The sequence below is a fragment of the Apostichopus japonicus genome, chromosome 12, assembly GCF_037975245.1.
Source record: "Apostichopus japonicus isolate 1M-3 chromosome 12, ASM3797524v1, whole genome shotgun sequence".
Lineage (NCBI taxonomy): Eukaryota > Metazoa > Echinodermata > Holothuroidea > Aspidochirotida > Stichopodidae > Apostichopus > Apostichopus japonicus.
In genome coordinates, this window is record NC_092572.1 from 8,835,982 (window position 1) to 8,854,763 (window position 18,782).

An 18,782-nucleotide genomic window follows, 5' to 3' on the forward strand; every position below is an offset into this window, starting at 1 on the left:
ACAAGCAAGACAGTGTGCAATCAGTTTAATACTGACTGTTGGGTAACAGATGGGGCTACCAAAGTCAAGATACCCTACAGTTCGCAGTGTGCGCGGTTCTATATAGATATGTGCCTTCCTCCGAGCGTAAAACTTCCAAAATGAATCAAAAGATATTACAGAATTATGGTATAGCAAATGCCTTTATGTTCTATTTGAGAGTGGAGCAAACGAATTGTATATACTCTTATTCTGTTTTATCTTTTTAATATTTGACACCTTTTGCTAATTCTTATTTTTTAAATAATTTCTATATTTTGATAATTCTTTTACTTTAGATTATTCTTATCTTTATGTTAATTCTTTTATTTCCATTTTTATCTATTCTGTGGTTGTCTCCACCTTACAGCTTTAATTGTTTTGTATCTGTACATTTAATTGTTTTTCTATCGCTATGTTCTACTTTTTGTATAACGTTTAATGTAAAAAGCAGGTTCTTATTGGAAACCAGCTTTTGCTGAATAAGCAACCCTGGATAAAAATGCGAATAAATAAATAAATTAATAAATAAAAATAAAATTGTCAGCAGCCATTTGACTGTTCAAGGACTAAACTCATTTTTCGTAGCCATGATATGTAATTAAACTGTAACAGGGCAGTGAAGTTTCCGGAGGGGTTGATCAGACCATTGTCCAACCCAACTCGACCCCGTAGACGTGACGGATAAAACATGGGCTATTTAATAAGCCTCAAGGGATTATCAATTGGTAATATCAGAACAACTTTAGTTTCGACATGAATGAATACGAAGTGTAAACTTCACCTCAGCCATCCATATATCAAGACACTCAATCCTACCATAAACTACACTCGCATGAAGTGTGAAATAACACTGAGTTATTTTCATCCCTTATACAACATATATACCTGGTGATAGAATCAATTCTACTTATAGGCCAGTACTTCATCAATGGACGGCTTATGTCGTACTCAGGTTCTGACAAACATGAATTTGTACACAGATTTGGCAAATTTAAGGTCGCTGCTCCCAACCCCTACCCCTCCCCTCCCCTACCCCTCCCCTACCCTCCACTTCCCTCCTAGGCAAATCGTCAGCATGCATGTGTGAAGTTCTCCTCGTAGACACAAGGCTTACGGGATAGTTCTTATATAGTTATCAATATTGCAATGCTATATCGATTTGTCTCACTGAGAAAATGCCTTGTTTAAACATTTATAACACTAACTGAAACTTTTCGCAATTAGATTTCATTTAATAAATCGATGTCAGCTTTATGCTAGAGCCAAATGCAATGAAATAGTACTTAAGTCCAACAACGATCAGGAGCGGACTGTGTCATGGACTGCTACCGGCATGGTAATATCAAACTGCTTGGGCATTTTGTAACAATCATCTTCGGCGACAAAGGGGAAGTCGGCGCCTTCGGCTCCTCGGATCCAACGGCTCACCGTTTCCGAGAAGTTAAACGGGTTGACCTTTCCATTTTGCCAGTAATAAAATGTTAATCATATGCGTTTTCTGTCCTTCCCGATCTCTTCCTTCCCCTCTCCCCTCTATCTCTTTCTGTCTCTCTCACTTACTTACTCTTCCTTGATCACATTCAAATACGACTGAATTATCTGTTACACAAAACCTCCAAAAATAGGTCTGAATTCGATGGAAAAATATGCCAAAATTGCAACACCGAATAATCTCAAGGATAACTGTCAATTACAACTGTCAATGATGATATTATTTCTTCATATTTGATGAATTTGCCTAAGTTAAACAATTATATCGATATATTAAACAGAAACTGAAAGTTTCTACTGCTCAGAAGTAATGATTTCTTTGTACTTGATACATGAATCCCAGACAATTAAAGTATTTAAAACATTTTCCATTAACTATACATAACACGTTAGGAAACACATAGTCAACTTACCCTGCAGTAAAAATAGTTCCTCTCTTTTATCCCAACAGATATATGCAGGACTCCAGACTACGAGGAGTAAAAGGTGCAAATGATTCCACAAAAAACAAAAGTTAAGGTAAAAAGTATGGTTTCGGATAAGATAACAAAGTAATCCTCGAAATCAAATGTCTAATTTCTCATAAAAACATGTTCCATATTCCTCACAAATGCCATTACATTTTATGAGCACTTATATGAACCGTTCTTAAATCTTCGCTATCAAGTGTCAGTGGGTTTTGTCAAGGGAATCAGATTTAAAGGATTTATAAAGATTACAACCGCTTTAAAGTTGAAAAGGTAAACAATTCCCTTGTGTCTCTTTGCTGCGAGGAATTCTTAATAATCCTTTCACTATGTTATCTTCCCTCGGCTGCTTATGTGTTTCCAACGTCCAGTAAAGATATATCAATCACCACACTGCGTGTATTACAGAGTTGGACTCATTGGTCTTCACGAACTCATCTCAAATAGCATTAACGGACAAATGTTACCAGCACAATTATAAATTTCATCGGATCTTTCTGTTTGCACAAATAATTGCACTCAAAAGGTCACATTTTTAGGTTACGCATTCCATTTCCACGAACAATTAATTCCTCTCCGTATTCAAATTTGCTTAAATCCAATAAACTGATTAACTTGTCAACAATAGAACAAAAAGCCAGATATTAACAAACCCTTTTCAAGCCGTAACGTTAAAATTCAATCTCAAAAAGTTAGCAAAAGACTGAAAAATGATAAAATAAATAGTAAAAACGTATGATTTGCTTTGACTGAGACGTTTCTCGAGACTTTCCACAATGGTTTCTCTTCCAAAGCCTGAAATCGATCTGATAATCTTCAAGATATCAGGCGTACACTGTGATAATAAAACCAGAGTGATACTTTCTCGAATACGAATGTTTTGAAGTGAGGGTAACCAACCGTTTGTTTCAACGAGTTGACTTGAATCAATGCTCTTTGGCAGATATAAATAGACGTGTATAGAGTATTGTTGGCTGCTACATTGGCAGGTTGACGTTAACAAGTATTTTTTTTTAAACTGGATTCGTCGTGTTTCACGTTCAATTTTGATCACATGTTTGGAAATGAAGAAATTGAAAGTGTATCATTCGATGTGTAGTTGGTGAACATATGTACGGTGAGCTTCTCATAAATATACTTGTCACAGGGTGATTTGTCACAATGAATTATACAGAAAATAAGTCACTTATTACTGAAGTAAAACGTTTTCTTTATACATTCTTATTTGAAGGAAAGCTATTTTTCTTCCAAAGATGTGTTCAGTGCCAGATCTCATTGCAGGGCCAAGATCCAACCTCCGCCGAATAATATATAAATCTTATGAAGTTTCATACCGCTAAAGAATACTAATGAAAATGCTTTTCATCACTTCCGTTACATTTTTTCTCCAGACTCGATTTCATGTTTGAGTATGAACTTATTCAGCAGCCTTGGCAATGAATGGAACAATTTTGTTACCTAAATGTAGATAAGGAAGTATAGCAGGCGATATTGCGGTGTAATAAAGCTGGTAATACCTACTTAAAGAAGACCATGTTGATTTACATTTATTTGGTGTATTTTGTTAGCACTCAGCAAGGTAACAGCTTTGATTCAATTAATTTACTTGAAATTAGCCTACAAACTAGAGTCCTAAATAAAATGTTCCCCAAAATATCCTTACGTACTGTTAATTAAAACTCGTTTTGCCAAAACTGGCCTTGTTTAGTCATGAATCAGAAACAAAGTAAACCCATCAGGGTACTGGGTTTAAAAAATGATCTCGCCTCGCTTTTAATCGTTTGGCAAAATTTAGGTTTTAACCTTGAAGAAAATAATTAACTTGTGTTTTGAATATTTTTTGTTTTTAAAATATTTGTTTATTTTGTTGAAATAAGAACCAACACACACTGTACTGCCACGTGGTTACGCTTAACGGTATGTATTAAAGCTACGAATTGCTAGCCCTCTAACAACTCCCTGTTTAAAGGGATATTTCAGTAACTCCATATATCATGTACAGTCCCAAAATCGAGATATGAAATTCGATGGCATTTAACAGATTTTCACCAGTGAAATCTTCCCGCAATCTCCATCAAGTGAATCACAATAGGGGAGCTATGATGCCATCCTGGCATATCCCATTGAAAAAGTTTACGTAAGATATTATAATCTTCGTGTTCATTTAACCTTGATACATGCATGTACATAAAGGAGTGTTTGATTAGCTTTAATGTTCTCGGTATTTAGAATTCCATTCAAATGTAACACTTTTATACACATATTACAATGCGTTCCTTCAGCCCAATTGCCCTGATCACATCATGTATCCACATTTGCCAGATGCATTAAATAGAATTATCACTAATTAAAAAATAAAATAAAAAATGTCTTCGAAAACGAACATTTAACAAGATTTTATCATAAGAATGAAGATAATTTTCATCTGGTTGTTTCTTATTTATCAGTTATATTCACCAACAGTTCTTTAAGTTGCTTTTATCTTTCAAAATTAATTTATAATTTGTTCAGTTAGCTTTACTGTTAACGACTACCCTTATTAACATAATAACTGTAATTGCTTGGAAACAATTGGCAATGATTAGAAAGTAACAAAGGGTAATATATATATAAATTTAATGATGAACATTATCCTGGAAAAATTATCTTATATTTTCAAACTTCACATATGATTTCTTCTTCTGTCATTTACAACATCATAAAACAAAAAGTGTTTAATAAGTGGCGAGGAAAATGAATGATGGCGCTATACGAATTTGGAATATATCGACACGAAGAGCTACCGGGTGCTACAAATAGTCGCAGCTGTTTTTTGAACAGATACGTTTTAACAATTCGCGTATAATTAGAAGTACAGTAAATCATTCGCATTTTCAAAATATGGTAACAAAAATCAGACTACCATGGTTGCAGTTTGCAAGAAGAGTGACTGCAACTATTCAACAAGTTTAGGTGGCCTTCGCCGAGACCAGGTGAGTAGGAAGCCTCCAACTGAGTGGGGGGAGGGGCACAACATCATAAGGGCACTTTCTCATTCCACAATATGCGATATGACTAAAGCCTAATGGCCAAAAACTTATCACCACCTTATTTTACTGAGAGCTGTATCCCTAACGATATATCCATATGCCAGAATAACACGAGATGGCGGTTATGATGTCTTAGGCTTATCACTAACAATTCAATACTAGGAAAATAGGCTACTTCCCACTTTGCGACATTAACATTAAACTGAGAACTGCATGCACGGACTAATATGGAAGTATTACACAAAATTATGTGTGTGGGAAGGGGGTGGAGAGGAGGGAGGTTGCTTTTCACGTCATATTCCAAGGAAAACTATGACACTATTTGAGTGGAGCACTATAATAATACAAGCAAGAAAAATGTGCCCCTCAAATACCGGAAATGACACTTTCCAGACATTAAAAGTTGCACAAAACACGCCACTTACTCGAGTCATTAGAGGCAGAATTTTTCTTTTCAAAGTTGGTTCTAAGGTCAGGAGTATAGTACTTACCACTCTGGTCGCCATAACATGTCTCTGTTGTGCAAAGTACATCTTTCGGAAAAAGTCGAATGCACAATGCATGTATGAAGACGTACAAATAATCTGGCTTTTTGCCGTGCAACGCAAAGCGCCCTCACTATGTTCAAGGCTTCACTGCTTAAACACTTGTTCAATTTCTATGGGGAATTTGCTAACCTTCATGTAACTGTATCTCAAGTAAGTATTGTAGCGCAATTTACTTTTCTTTTCACCTTGCAATATTAATCGGTCATTTTGCTCCTTCTGTTTAAAGCTTGTAATATTGGAAACCCCAAATGAAAGCGGTTGTTGACCCCTCCCCCCCCCCCCTCATGGGCGGCTCGTGTATTTAACAGCTGCGGCGGCCCTCTTTGATATTTCCTTGTACATAAAATTGTGTAACAAACTTGTATTTTGGAGCCAATCAGGTTAGTACTTGTTCCTCGCCCGGCATCCGGTCGTCCCTGTGTGCGTGCAGAAACTAAGAAAAAGCTAGTCCGTCACGAATCGTTGCTGAATTGCTACAAATAACTCAGATCAACAGGAGTGTTTACTTGCAGCAGAGGCCCATTATTAGAGTAAGTAAGACATGCTAACATCATTGATGCATAAGTTAACAGTTTGCTAAAGTCAATTTCGGGAGTTTAATTGATTTAACGAACCGTGTTAGTACATGTTTACGATGGAATTCATTGTCGTAGATTGAAATGTTACGTCTGGTTAGGTTTGTTCAGGTAGTGTACGTATTAATGTGATGTGCTCTATACACACGTGTTAGGCTACGGTAACGTAGTTGGATTGTATAAAGCCATTCGGAATTTCTGTCGTTGTAACTAGCGTAGCTCTGGAGGTGGACAGAATCCCACGTCGTTTCGTTTATCTGTACATATTTCACCATGTCGAATTTACAGAATCCTAAAAGCAGTGTCAAAAGAAGAAGTTTTATAACATATAAAATTCATTTTTGCGTATATTATACTCGAGATGAAAATCATTTGTCATAATTGGATCTAAATGAGTAAATGTAAAGGAAATGACTGCAGTTTACATATTTTTTTTGGCTAAAAATACGAGTTGTAGAAATTATGACGTCAAACAAAAAGTTTTGGTACGTAGCCATGGCCACAGAAAACGTTACTGTGCGTATGCATCACGTATAATTCATCGCCGAGCTAGTTTAGTTTAGTAGGAAAAAAAGGATCAGGAAGGACACTTAAGTCCCCATCAAAGCCCTACAGAAAGAGGGAAAAAACTGAAGACACAAACACTCTGACCTGAGGTTGTAAAGTTGCTCTGCTGTACAAAAGAGGTCGACTTTGACAGCCAATAACTCAAAACGCGTCATGTTAAAAAAATACTGATTATTTTTACTGGAAGAGACATACTATAGCGGCGATAAGGGGGAGTCATGAAACTTGCCCTCCCCAGTTATACCCCCCCCCCCCCCCGTTTAATCGGTTGACGATAATCACAGCCGACTTTCCCTTACGTTCAAATTTCCAAATTATGTGAGTGATATTAGGCTAACAAAATATTACACTTTCAGGTGGCTTTGCTCTCTCGACCCCACACAGGGAAATACATTCCAATAAAATGTAATTCTCTCGAATGTAGTTTTGTGCCTACTTAAAATACCTACAAGAACACTGTCTGAAAGCACTGTAGCTACCGGGCTTGGAATATCTCCCACAGAACTTAAATTCTTTTCTCTGACATGGGCTTTTGTGACGCTGGGAGAGAAAAGAAATATCTGAAAATTCAACAACTTCTGGGGGCTTCTTCCGCTGAACCACTGACCAGGCTTTGGAATTAATTCCATGGAAAACGGATTACCCCTTTTCTCACATATATTTGGCGTCTTTAAATTTGCAAGGGATATCTGACAACGTTAGAGCTTCTGGAGGCTTCGCCCGTTTGACCATCAATAGGCCCTTGAGATACATTTTAAGTGTAATTCCTCTTTCAAGCATGTATTTTGGATGAGAAAGGCGAACATTTATTATCTATAATTATTGTAGCTTTGGGGCTCATGAACTCCCACACCAGGCCTCTTGAAAAATGGTAAATTTACGACCCTGGTGTTTAATGACGTTTTTATCAATTTTTTATTATATTCATTCAAAAATATTGTTTTATCATTATTGTCTTATATTGGTATCTTTCTCAAACATATCAGGCGCGTATCCAGGGGGGGGGGGGGCGTTGGGGGCGCGCGCCCCCCGGGTAAGGAAAAGAGGAGAAAAAAGATAAGCAAAAAGGGAAAAGGATGGGGAAAAAAAGAAAAGGAGGAGAGGAAGGGAGGGAAAGGAAAAAGAAAAAAGAGAGAAAAAAGGAGAAAAGGAGGGAGTAGAAGATAGCCAAGACCTCAGGAAGAGAAAGAGGAACAGTCATAGTTAAAGCGCTGATCCCTATTATATACACAGGGTAGCCAGTGACAGATCAAGGATTACGAAGGGGGTGTGCGCCTCACCCTACCCCTTACATCGACAACTCCATTTTTGACGTTTCCATTTTTCCTCTCTCACTAATGAATCTATAAGTACTATATATGGTCTATCATAACGCGTGTGTGTGTATGGACGCCTTAAACAATTGTACAATTGTGCTATATGGAACCAACTGTGGCTGGTCTTGAACTCGACCGAGTCGTCGGGGAACATGACGCATTTCGTGAAGGGGACGACCGCCCCTCCCCCGAGCAAATTTTCTTTATGACATCGCTAGTAATTTCAAAATAGACAATGCTTAGATGCAACTTACAAGGCCTGGGAAGTGTCATTTCCAGCGATCTGGGAGGCTCTTTCGGCCAAAATTTTTATTGTACTCTTCGCGCCAACTCATGGTGGCGCTTCGCTTAGATAGTTTGCCTACATGCTTCGCCCCTCCCTTGGCAATTACTCGCTACACGCCTGTTCGAATTTGTAAAGCAAAGAGCAGATATAATATCATATCATTGAGCATTTAAATGCATGTTCCAGGATGAACAGCCTTAAAAACTGTCTATGTGTGTAGTCAAAGGCGTAGGAGCCCAATTGGATTTGGGGGCTGTAATGACTTGCCCGAAAAAAAAGCCAAAATTTTTCGCGCGCGAAGCGCGAGTTCAACATATCGATGCCAATATCATATAAGCAAGCATCGCTCATTACATTGCATGGCATCGTGTACCGCACGGTCCGTGAAAGTTGCACAGTATACCGCCAAATGCTAATGTAAACAACGAAATGTCTTATGTAGATGGAGAAAAAGCATACAGATCCATTTATGTCAAAACTCTCTTTTACAGTAGTAATGTCGGCCAAGCTTACAACTTTATTTTAATTACCAAGGAGATCATTTTTAAGCTATTCATTGCTATTTATTTTTCTTTCAGTAGGTGCCCGAAAAAAATGGGAAAAAATTTGGTTGCGGGGGGGGGGGGGGCTGCAGCCCCGCCTCATACGGGACCTACGCCTATGTGTGTAGTGATCGGTTTCGATATACCTGATATCGGAAATATCTCCTATTTTTCATTTCCTTCAACCAAGTTTTATAATAGCCGTTATAAGAGGTTGCAATATTTCTACACCAATAAATTAACTGTGTCGGAATTTTCGAAAATTTCCTCACCAACATTCTTCATCATACTTTCCTCTACTCATGCAATTTTGACCTGTCTGTTAGGGGTTCAAGGAGGTTTTTCTATATTGCTTGTCCATAGATTGAATTTTGTGCAACATTATGAGTATGCTTTAAAGTGATTTTATTCACGAGAAATGTGAATTTTCAAATTCTCAACAAATAATGGGCTTAAAACCTTGAAAAGTGGGGCTTTCGGATATTGTGGGCCGTGACGTAGAATCACCCACAAAAGCAATGATCCATAGGTGACTGGTGACAATCGTCATGTGTGACTGGTGACAATCTTCAAAAAGGTTATGGATGGAAAAAAAAACTTTTGGGAAATACTTGGTTCTCAGGCAAAAGTGTACATCTGGTTGGTCATTTTCAAGCCCGAGAAGTGCCATTTCCGGTGATCTGGGGGGTATCAAAACCAGAAATTTTCTTGTACGCTCCGCGCCAACCGATGGTGGCGCTCCGCTTAGATAGTAATTCGCGCCCCCCGGGTTAGAAAATCCTGGATACGCGCCTGCATATAGTTACCTGTATCGCATATACTTCAGACCAGGTAGACTTTAGACTCATTGCGTTGGTAGTTGATCGTCTGCCAAGTTTTACTTTTACGACATTCAATGTAACAGGTACAAGTGGCCCTATATGGCTTGTAAAGGTGCTCTGACTATACTTCATAAGAAAGAGATTGTCATTTAGCCGTGATTTCAAAGAAAGTACTACTTAACGGATGCTAATTACGGCTTCAACAACCTGTCAATCGAATACGATCAGGAGAGTTACCAACTGAATTAATAACCCAAAGAACAGTAATCCCCTGTCACATTTTATCTGTATTACCGTTATACACTATGTATCATGTCTACGATAGTGCTAAGATATACACTTGTGGACATTATTTCGTCATTGAATGGAATGTACTGTCACGTACCACCGGGTGCATTGGAAGTAAAGGCTCACATCTCTACAGTGTTCATATGTAGTGAGCGACGCCTGTAGTTAATCACGGTAGTAAATCAAGGCAATTAGTAGCATCTAAGGAAGTCAATGATTAGGTCCCGCACCACAATTAATTTACACACTTAACTCGTCATATTCAAATATATATATGCCAAAGCATATATAGAAGTTTTCAACTTTAAATCATGCAGTTTCATTTAACGGCAGAACAAACGATGACAGTAATTGATAACATGCTTAAGCAAGCATTACTTTAGGTACTTTTACCCCTTTTCTCTGACGGTTAAACTTTCGGGCGGATGAACACTACTCTAACCGTGTTGCGGTACCGTTAGGCAAATTAAACCCGCCATCTTACTTGAGTTCCAACAGTATTGGTCTGCGCATGATCAATATAACATCGCCCTTAATGAGTGTAACGAGAACTCTGAACTAATTCTAGTTTAACGAGGTTGATTAACTTTCTACCAATCTGTATTTTAAATATGAAGTAAATAATATTATTGGAAGGCGGTCTTAGAACATTCGTTTCTTTTATGTAAAACTAACGACACTATCTCGATTTGAGCCAGCGTGGTGATTGTATGCTTCATCATAAGAGAACAAATTTAGCAGTTTTTTCAGCAAGCGAATGTTCATACAACTATAGTCTATAGACTGTTAAACTTCACATATTTAAAATAATGAAATTAATGAGTGAAATACCCATGACTAACTATACAGCTTATTGAAGGTTGAAGATGGTTTCCTTGGCGCAAACACGTAAACTCTGGGGAATAAAATCAAAGGTTTCATCCCCACTCATCCCTTCAGCCACCCACTGACATACAAAATATTGCCAAAATAATTCAGTGTACATTGCATAAATACGTAGCATGTAGGTAAACAGTCGAAAATTCTTCAATATAAAGCACCATTTGGGTTTTTAAGTCCATTTTACCAAAATTCCTCAGGGCCCGGCCCTTCCCTTAGAACTTTCCCCACGGACGGCATAACATCTCAACCCACTCCACCAGTATAAAAATGGTGGTTGGTCCCCTGTGTATGCTAGTAGGATTAAAACTCTTAGATTCAGACGTCTTTGCTTTTACTATGCTATGTCTCGCTTTGTCTCAAGTATGTGACTTTCTCAATACCCTAAATGAATATCACAAGTCGTGATTCAGCAATGTGTTATCCCCTGCTCTGAACAATTGCCGTGCTCCAGTAAACCTTTTCTATCGGAATTCGTTGAACGTGCTGGGACACTCGTCACAATGTGCCAAAATCGTTTACTTGAATCACGTGACTCTCCGAGAACTGAATGTAACACGTTTAATCTGAACTCCAAACATTTACTCCCATAAAGAACGTAACAGGAATCCACGTCCATTTTCTTGGTATATACATATATAGTTATTATAGTTATAATGCAAACTGTTAGAAGAGAAAATGTTTTATTCGTAATAACATGTTTAGGTAGTTGTTTCGTTAATGTGTCTGATAACTGCTTAAGAAAGAAAAAATAAAGACAATTACAATATTTTTTTAACTTTTCTCATATCGGAGAGTTTATAACTTATGCGGGGCTCCATTAGAAACATGAATCTGAAATGCATTGTAATGTACCGCTAATAGTTTGTGTTCCTATTGTTTTGTTAGCATGTCAAATTTATTACATCACTGATCATCACAATTCACACAGAATCACGATTTCAGACTGAACCTGTCATGAATATATATGTTACACTACCACCCTCGTTTGTAACTAAGGTACGATACTGCATTCCGTTCACTATGACATGAAGCATTATAACAACGTTACATTCTGTTTATTTTACTGTAAAACAATAAAGAAGTTGTTAACTTCACAAAATTGCAGTATGGTGATGGTTAACTGTTTTCTCTTTGATATAGTTTATATAGATGTCTAAGCATTTTTGAATCTTTGAATATATAAAGGTATACTCGGACCGGTTGTGATTGGTCAAATTTCTCTTAACCCTCTGTTTCGTGTAAATACCTTGAGTCGATATGCCATTCGGAAACTGAATGGCCTAACCTAAAGTGGGAATACAACTGACTGGGTCCACTTTACTTCTAACTCGATTTAATATTAGTACATTAGAGAACTTCCACAGCTTTCTTGGTGTCGTTTCTTGCTTGTAGGATAATAAGGAAATGATTATTGTTACTTCGTATACTCAGTCCTTGACCGCCGCTTCATCCAGGATACTTCAAATGCAGCAAATACATACATACATTTATACACGCACACACATACGCCATCATGAGTTCAAAGGTTACAATTATCATCGAAACCAAAACAACAAATATCATTAGTAATCAAAGAAATTCCGTATATCACGGTACCAAGGACTTTGACAAGATAGAAAATATTATTCTGAAATACGATGAACAATATCTAACCAAATTTATTAGTTTATTCGTGGAATCCATTGAGTTTTCTCATAATTATTGTACCAATTGAGACTGATTATTTTCATTGACTTAATTTGACAATTACTTACTTTTGCATGACAAGTCGGACATTCAGATATGTAATCAGAAGTGATATGTAGATAAATATGTCATAAATTAGAAGATAATGTGTTATTTATAATTTATTGTCATTTGTGTGAGAATGTTGTTTAATTACTTTCATGTATATTTTATATATCATTCATAAACGTCAAACCAAATAATGTATATATAATATATATATAACACGAAAAAAATAAAAAAATGTGCCATGCTCTGCGCATTTGGTAATATATTATTTTTCTCTCCATATCAGAATGTTTAGCCCCCCCCCCCACCAACCTCAGGCGCGTATCCAGGATTTTCAAACCCGGGGGTCGCGAATTACTATCTAAGCGGAGCGCCACCATCGGTTGGCGCGCAGCGTACAAGAACATTTCTTGTTTTGAAACCCCCCAGATCACCGGAAACGGCACTTCTCGGGCTTGAAATGACCAAGAGATGTACACTTTTTTTTTACAAATTTTTGAGAACGATACTCCCTAGATCGCCGGAAATGACCCTTTCCGGGCCTGGCTAATTTGCAGATAAACGAAGAATAAGGTGTCATCGCCAAATAACACCAACAATATGTGAGAAATGTCAATAAGTAGATGAGAGCGCAATAAAAAAGTCAATTATCTAGAATAAGTAAAAAGTGGTAAAGAGCTGAAAAAGGCGCCAGCAGTCCATTTGAGTCCGTCAGGGGGGCATCTGCCCCCTGACCATATGGACGCTCCGCCACTGCGCGGCGGGGGTGCAGGCCCTAATTCGCCATTACTAATGTAAAAGAGAGTTTTGACATAATTGGACCTCCATGCTTTTTATACATCTACATGAGACATGTCGTTGTTTACATTAGCATCCGGCGGTATACTGCGCAATTTGAACCGACCGTACGGTACATGATGGCATGCGATGTAATAACCGATGCTTGCTTATATGATATTGACATGAACGTTGAACGCGCGCTTCGCGCGCGAAAATTTTTGGTTATTCTTTCAGGCAAGTCGGACAGTTTTGAGGCTTTTCATCCTGGAACGCCATTTTCATGCTCACTGATATGATGTGATATCTGCTGTTTGCGTTACAAATTCGAACAGGCGCGTAGCGAGGAATTTGCCAAGGGAGGGGCGAAGCCTGTAGGCAAATTATCTAAGCGTAGCGCCAGCAAATTTTGGCCGAAAATGTCTCCCAGATCGCTGGAAATGACACTTCCCAGGCCTTGTAAGTTGCCTCTAAGCACTTTCTATTTTGAAATTACTTAGCGATATAATTTAAAAAAATGCTGAATGGGGGGGGGGCGGGCGGTCGCCCCCGTCCCAAAATGCGTCATGTTCCCCGACGACACGGTCGAGTTCGAGACCAGCCACAGTTGGTTTCATAGCACAATTCTACACACGCGTTATGATAGACCATATATAGTATATATATAGATCATTAGTGAGAGAGGAAAATGGAAACGTCAAAAATGGAGTTGTCGGTGTAAGGGGTAGGGTGAGTCACACTTTTACGAAATCATTGATCCGTCACTGGCTACCCTTCAGCGCTGTAATGATGTCACTGTTCTTCTTTCTCTTCCCGGTGTCTTCGCGTTTTGCTTTTACTCCCTCTTTTTCTCTCTTTCTTCTTTTTCTTTTCCCTTCCTTCCTCTCCTCCTCCTCTTTTTTCCCCTCTTTCTTCCTTTTTTCTTCTCTTTTTTTCTCTTCTCTTTTTCTTACCCGCGGGGCGCGCGCCCCCAACGCCCCCCCTGGATACGCACCTGAACCTACATATCGAAGTTCAGAAATCCAAATATAACCTCTCACTCGGTTTCTTTTCTATAGATAATAGCTGGAAACTAGTCTATCTACTTTTCAACAAAAAAAACTGACTGGCACTTCGAGAGAAATTCAGAGACTTTAAATGGAATTAAATAGCTCATAGTAGAGTTCATGAGTAACAGATACTTGTTTGAATCATGTATTGTCTATAAATTATTTGTGAATCACGCAATTGCGTAACGATTGTGTTAACAAATTAGCATTTGTTAACTAAATCATAGAAGACTACAGGTAAAGTCTAAACTGACAATAGCACGAGGCATTGGTTCACTGAAAATACAACTGCAGAACAGGCATGGATTAGAGGAAAGAATGTCGTTTGCAAGATATATCTTTCGTAGTACCATTGAGTAAAAGGTAGTACTGATTATGTTCAATAGTATACAAATAATGAATGGTTTCCATTCGCGCAATAGTGCAAATATTTCATGAGTTGAAAGAAATATTTGCACTATTGCACGAATGGAAACCATTCAGTATTTGTTTTATGCAACATATTATTTTAAGATGGGTAAAATGCACTCATGCAACAGATTGTTTTGAACAGGCAGGTTTCTCTGCTCTCTTACCATTGATAAAAGTACTACCAAAACAGTATAACCCATGGTTCTATTTCAAAGAGTGGAATAGAGCGGATATTGCATGCAATCAACGAGCAATTGACCAATCAAATGACCAGAATACAATTAGATGTTGTATAATAATATATGACCTCTTTTGGTAAGTTAAGGTCTCGACAGTTACCAAGATCGATTCGAATAGAAGTAGCATGTTCTATTACCACAATTACATTAATAACACACAGTGTATGATGGATCCATTCAAACTAGAATTTATGGCACGTTCTTGCATTGTAGTAAAGGTGGCTGTTGAGTTTTAGTATTTTATCTTCTGACAATGTTTATTTCTTGTTCTCCGAGCAGATTTTCTTAGTAAAAACGTTTTAAAGGATAAGAGATCTCTCTACACCACACGATTTCCTTATTAATATGCTAATCATGAAGTTATTCCCACATTATATAATCATAAACGGTTTATAGGTAACAAAAGTGTTCGTGTTTAAGTTTATAAATGCCTTTTTTATAAGAAAACCTTCAACACGAGTTCACAAGTATTGAGTTCTTCTATCAAAAGGTATTTATTTCACATAGGTTTACAACATAGGCCTATGTTCCTAAATAATGTTTATGTACCATTTCTCTGTTCATAAACATGTTTCTACTGTGCCGCTTTAAATTTCTTATTTCAAACGAACTGTAACTGACATGAAATATATCATATTCTGTTTAATTCACTAAGTAGAATAAAATATTACATATTCAACTGTTAAGTGAACAAGCATTTTCAAGCAGATATAGTTATTCATACAGTTACATAAACTATGATCGAAAATTTAAGATAATTTGTACATAGGGATAGAACTCTTAATTCATACGCAGGTAGATAAAGGTAAAACATAGACTCCTCTGGTAGAAGCGGGTGTGAGAGATCTGTACACATCAATTGTATTAATTATTTACGAACTTTATTCTGTATGATTAATTATCAGTAAAGACGCCAACACTCTACAAAACTTGCATATTATTACATTTGAGCTTCATAGCGTTGACACACATATTATAACATCATTGGAAATGCCATCATACTAAAGGTTACTTTCTTGATAGAGATCTGTGTAGAGATATTCAATGTACATATTGGTGTAAGGTTTGTGTTGTAGAGAGTTACTGTGGAGGTCAAAGCGTAAGTGATCTACTAGGCCTGAGAATTTGGAAAAGTATATAATTTTGTTAATGGATTGTAAATAGAAGCTGTTAGTAATATTTCTGGGAAGTGTGATGTACCTCCTGTAAGCTGCTTCTAGCTGAGAGATTGTACGGTGATCATAGGGTAAGGCGAAGATAATGTAGCGCCCTAAAGTGCGAAGTCCAAACCCAGGCCGAGCAGTGGCGGGGTACTCGGGCAACTGGAGATCACCCGATGTCAGGAAGTCTCCCGACACGGACTCAAGAGAAACAAAAACATAAGCAATGCAATTTTGGAGTTCTTTACTCTAACATAACCAAGTAGCGAGTGATTTTGGTAGTCAACTCCCGCTCCCGTTAGACCTTCCGTTAAACCAACATAAACGGAATATTGACTGGCATGTGGCTGCACTCGGCGTCGTGCAGCTTCACGACCTGCAGAAGAGAAACGAAAGTAAAACAAATGGTTAATGATACATTACAAAGCTACCCATCAATGAAATTATCTCGTGGCTAGTATACAGGTGAGTAGACTAATGCTGACAGGGTTATTAATTCAGTGGCGGAGAAACAGGGGGTTGGGGGGTTTTAACCCCCCACTTTTTGAAGAGGGGGGTTGACCCACACAATCAACCCCCTCCCCCCTAATTTTTGCCAGTAATGTTATGTTATAGCCTATGTTTTGTCCTCCAAATAGCATAATAAATCAAATCATTAAATTTGAAATTGTTAAAGTCATTTCAACCTTTTACCTGGTAGGCTACATGAACAATTAACGACCGAAAACCGAGTTGGAATTGATCCACACATTATTTCTAGCCCTTTTTCCCCACCTTGCGCATTGGAACTTGTAGCTCATAGCGCTAACTTCACCCCACAAACAGACATACACAAAATAACGTTTTGTTGCTCAATATGAGTGTCGAAATGGAAGCAGGACACTTCGCCCAACAACCATTTCGCCCAACCAGCCTGGTCATTTCGCCCAACCAGCCTGGTCATTTCGCCCAACCAGCCTGGTCATTTCGCCCAACCAGCCTGGTCATTTCGCCCAACCAGTCTGGTCATTTCGCCCAACCAGTCTGGTCATTTCGCCCAACCTTGATTAAATATGATACTTCAAAGGGAAACGTTCGGGAATTGTTAAAGTTACAGGATACGAACCGGATACTAGGGAAACTTGAAGTCGTGGTTAAATTGATTACATATGTGATTACATATGTGATTACATTGATAAAGTGGTTACACTGATTAAATATAGTACTTCAATATTACGGACGGGTTTTATATATATTTTTTTTTTCAATTTAATAAGGAAACGTTCGGGAATTGTTAGTCAGTAGGATGGATCAGTGTTTTAGGGATTAGGTTTGATAGGTTTTTATGAAGACCGATTCCCCTGTGTGTGTATAATAATATAGCTTCCTATGTATGCGTAAACGCCTAAAGTAGTGTAATCCTCCCATTATACCCAAAATAACTGCTCAGACTTCGATCGATATCGAGCGGACCGCACTATTTCATAACCTATTACGAAGTTACCTAACCCAAAATAAATCAAATTGAACAAGTGGAATAGAAAAAGTAATATTATTCTGACTGAATATTAGTAAAAATAAGGTTGGGCGAAATGACCAACACGGTTGGGCGAAATGACCATGCTTGTTGGGCGAAATGACTATGATGGTTGGACGAAATGACCATGCTGGTTGGGCGAAATGACCAGGCTGGTTGGGCGAAATGACCAGGCTGGTTGGGCGAAATGACCAGGCTGGTTGGGCGAAATGACCAGGCTGGTTGGGCGAAATGGCAGTTGGGCGAAATGGTTGTTGGGCGAAGTGACTAGAAAGCGTCGAAATCTGTCGCTAGACTAGCGCGCTTTGGCACTATCAATGCGAGGTCGATTTCGCCGCACGTGCTTTACGTCTTACACAGCACCGTTTGGTAAAAATGTACTCTGTTTTTAGGAATGAATTGATAATTACATTGGTTGTGTTGTAGGGGACTACCTCAGGAGTTAGGACTATTTTGGGAAAGTTTGGTTTATGTGATGACTGTAGATTGTTTGGAAACTTCACTTGATTCATGTGAAAACTCACCTGAACTCAAATGTAAATTAGGTTTGAGTCTTTGCTCCTGTGTGTAAACCTGTGATATGGTTAGTGTAGAACTATGATGCTGTAACTGACTGACTCAAGTGACAGAACATGATATTTCAATTTTCAAAATATGAAATGGTTAACAGGCGCATATCCAGGGGGGCATGGGGGCGCGCCCCCCGGGTAAGAAAAAGAGGAGAGAAAAGAATAGAGAAGGAAAAAGGGGAAAAGAGAGGAAAGAAGGGGAGGAAGGAAGGAAAAGAAAAAGAAGAGAGAAAAAGGAGAAAAGGATGGAGTAGAAAATACGGCAAGAAAACTGGAAGAGAAAGAGGAACAGTGACAAAATTATTCGAATTTGTAAAGCAAACAGCAGATATCATATCATATCATATCAGTGAGCATGAAAATGGCGTTCCACCATAAACAGCCTCCAAACCATGGGCGCAGATCCTGGTGAGGACAGAGAGGACAGTGGGACGCGTCCCCACCAACTTTTTCAGTAGCGGGGACATGATATAACTTGTCCCCACCAATTTGTC

General features: G+C 38.2%; 1 protein-coding gene and 1 long non-coding RNA gene across 2 annotated transcripts in view; both read right to left on the reverse strand.

Moving 5' to 3' along the window:
• The window catches only part of LOC139976914 (potassium voltage-gated channel unc-103-like), a 180,024-nt gene extending 177,045 nt beyond the window's left edge, over window positions 1-2,979 (reverse strand). The window contains exon 1 of the mRNA XM_071985801.1: window positions 1,926-2,979. The gene's annotated coding sequence lies outside the window, so the exon portion shown is untranslated. The remainder of the gene's footprint in view (window positions 1-1,925) is intronic.
• Window positions 1-18,782, reverse strand: part of LOC139976918 (uncharacterized) — a 472,282-nt gene that overhangs the window by 290,537 nt on the left and 162,963 nt on the right. The gene's annotated exons all lie outside the window — the stretch shown is intronic.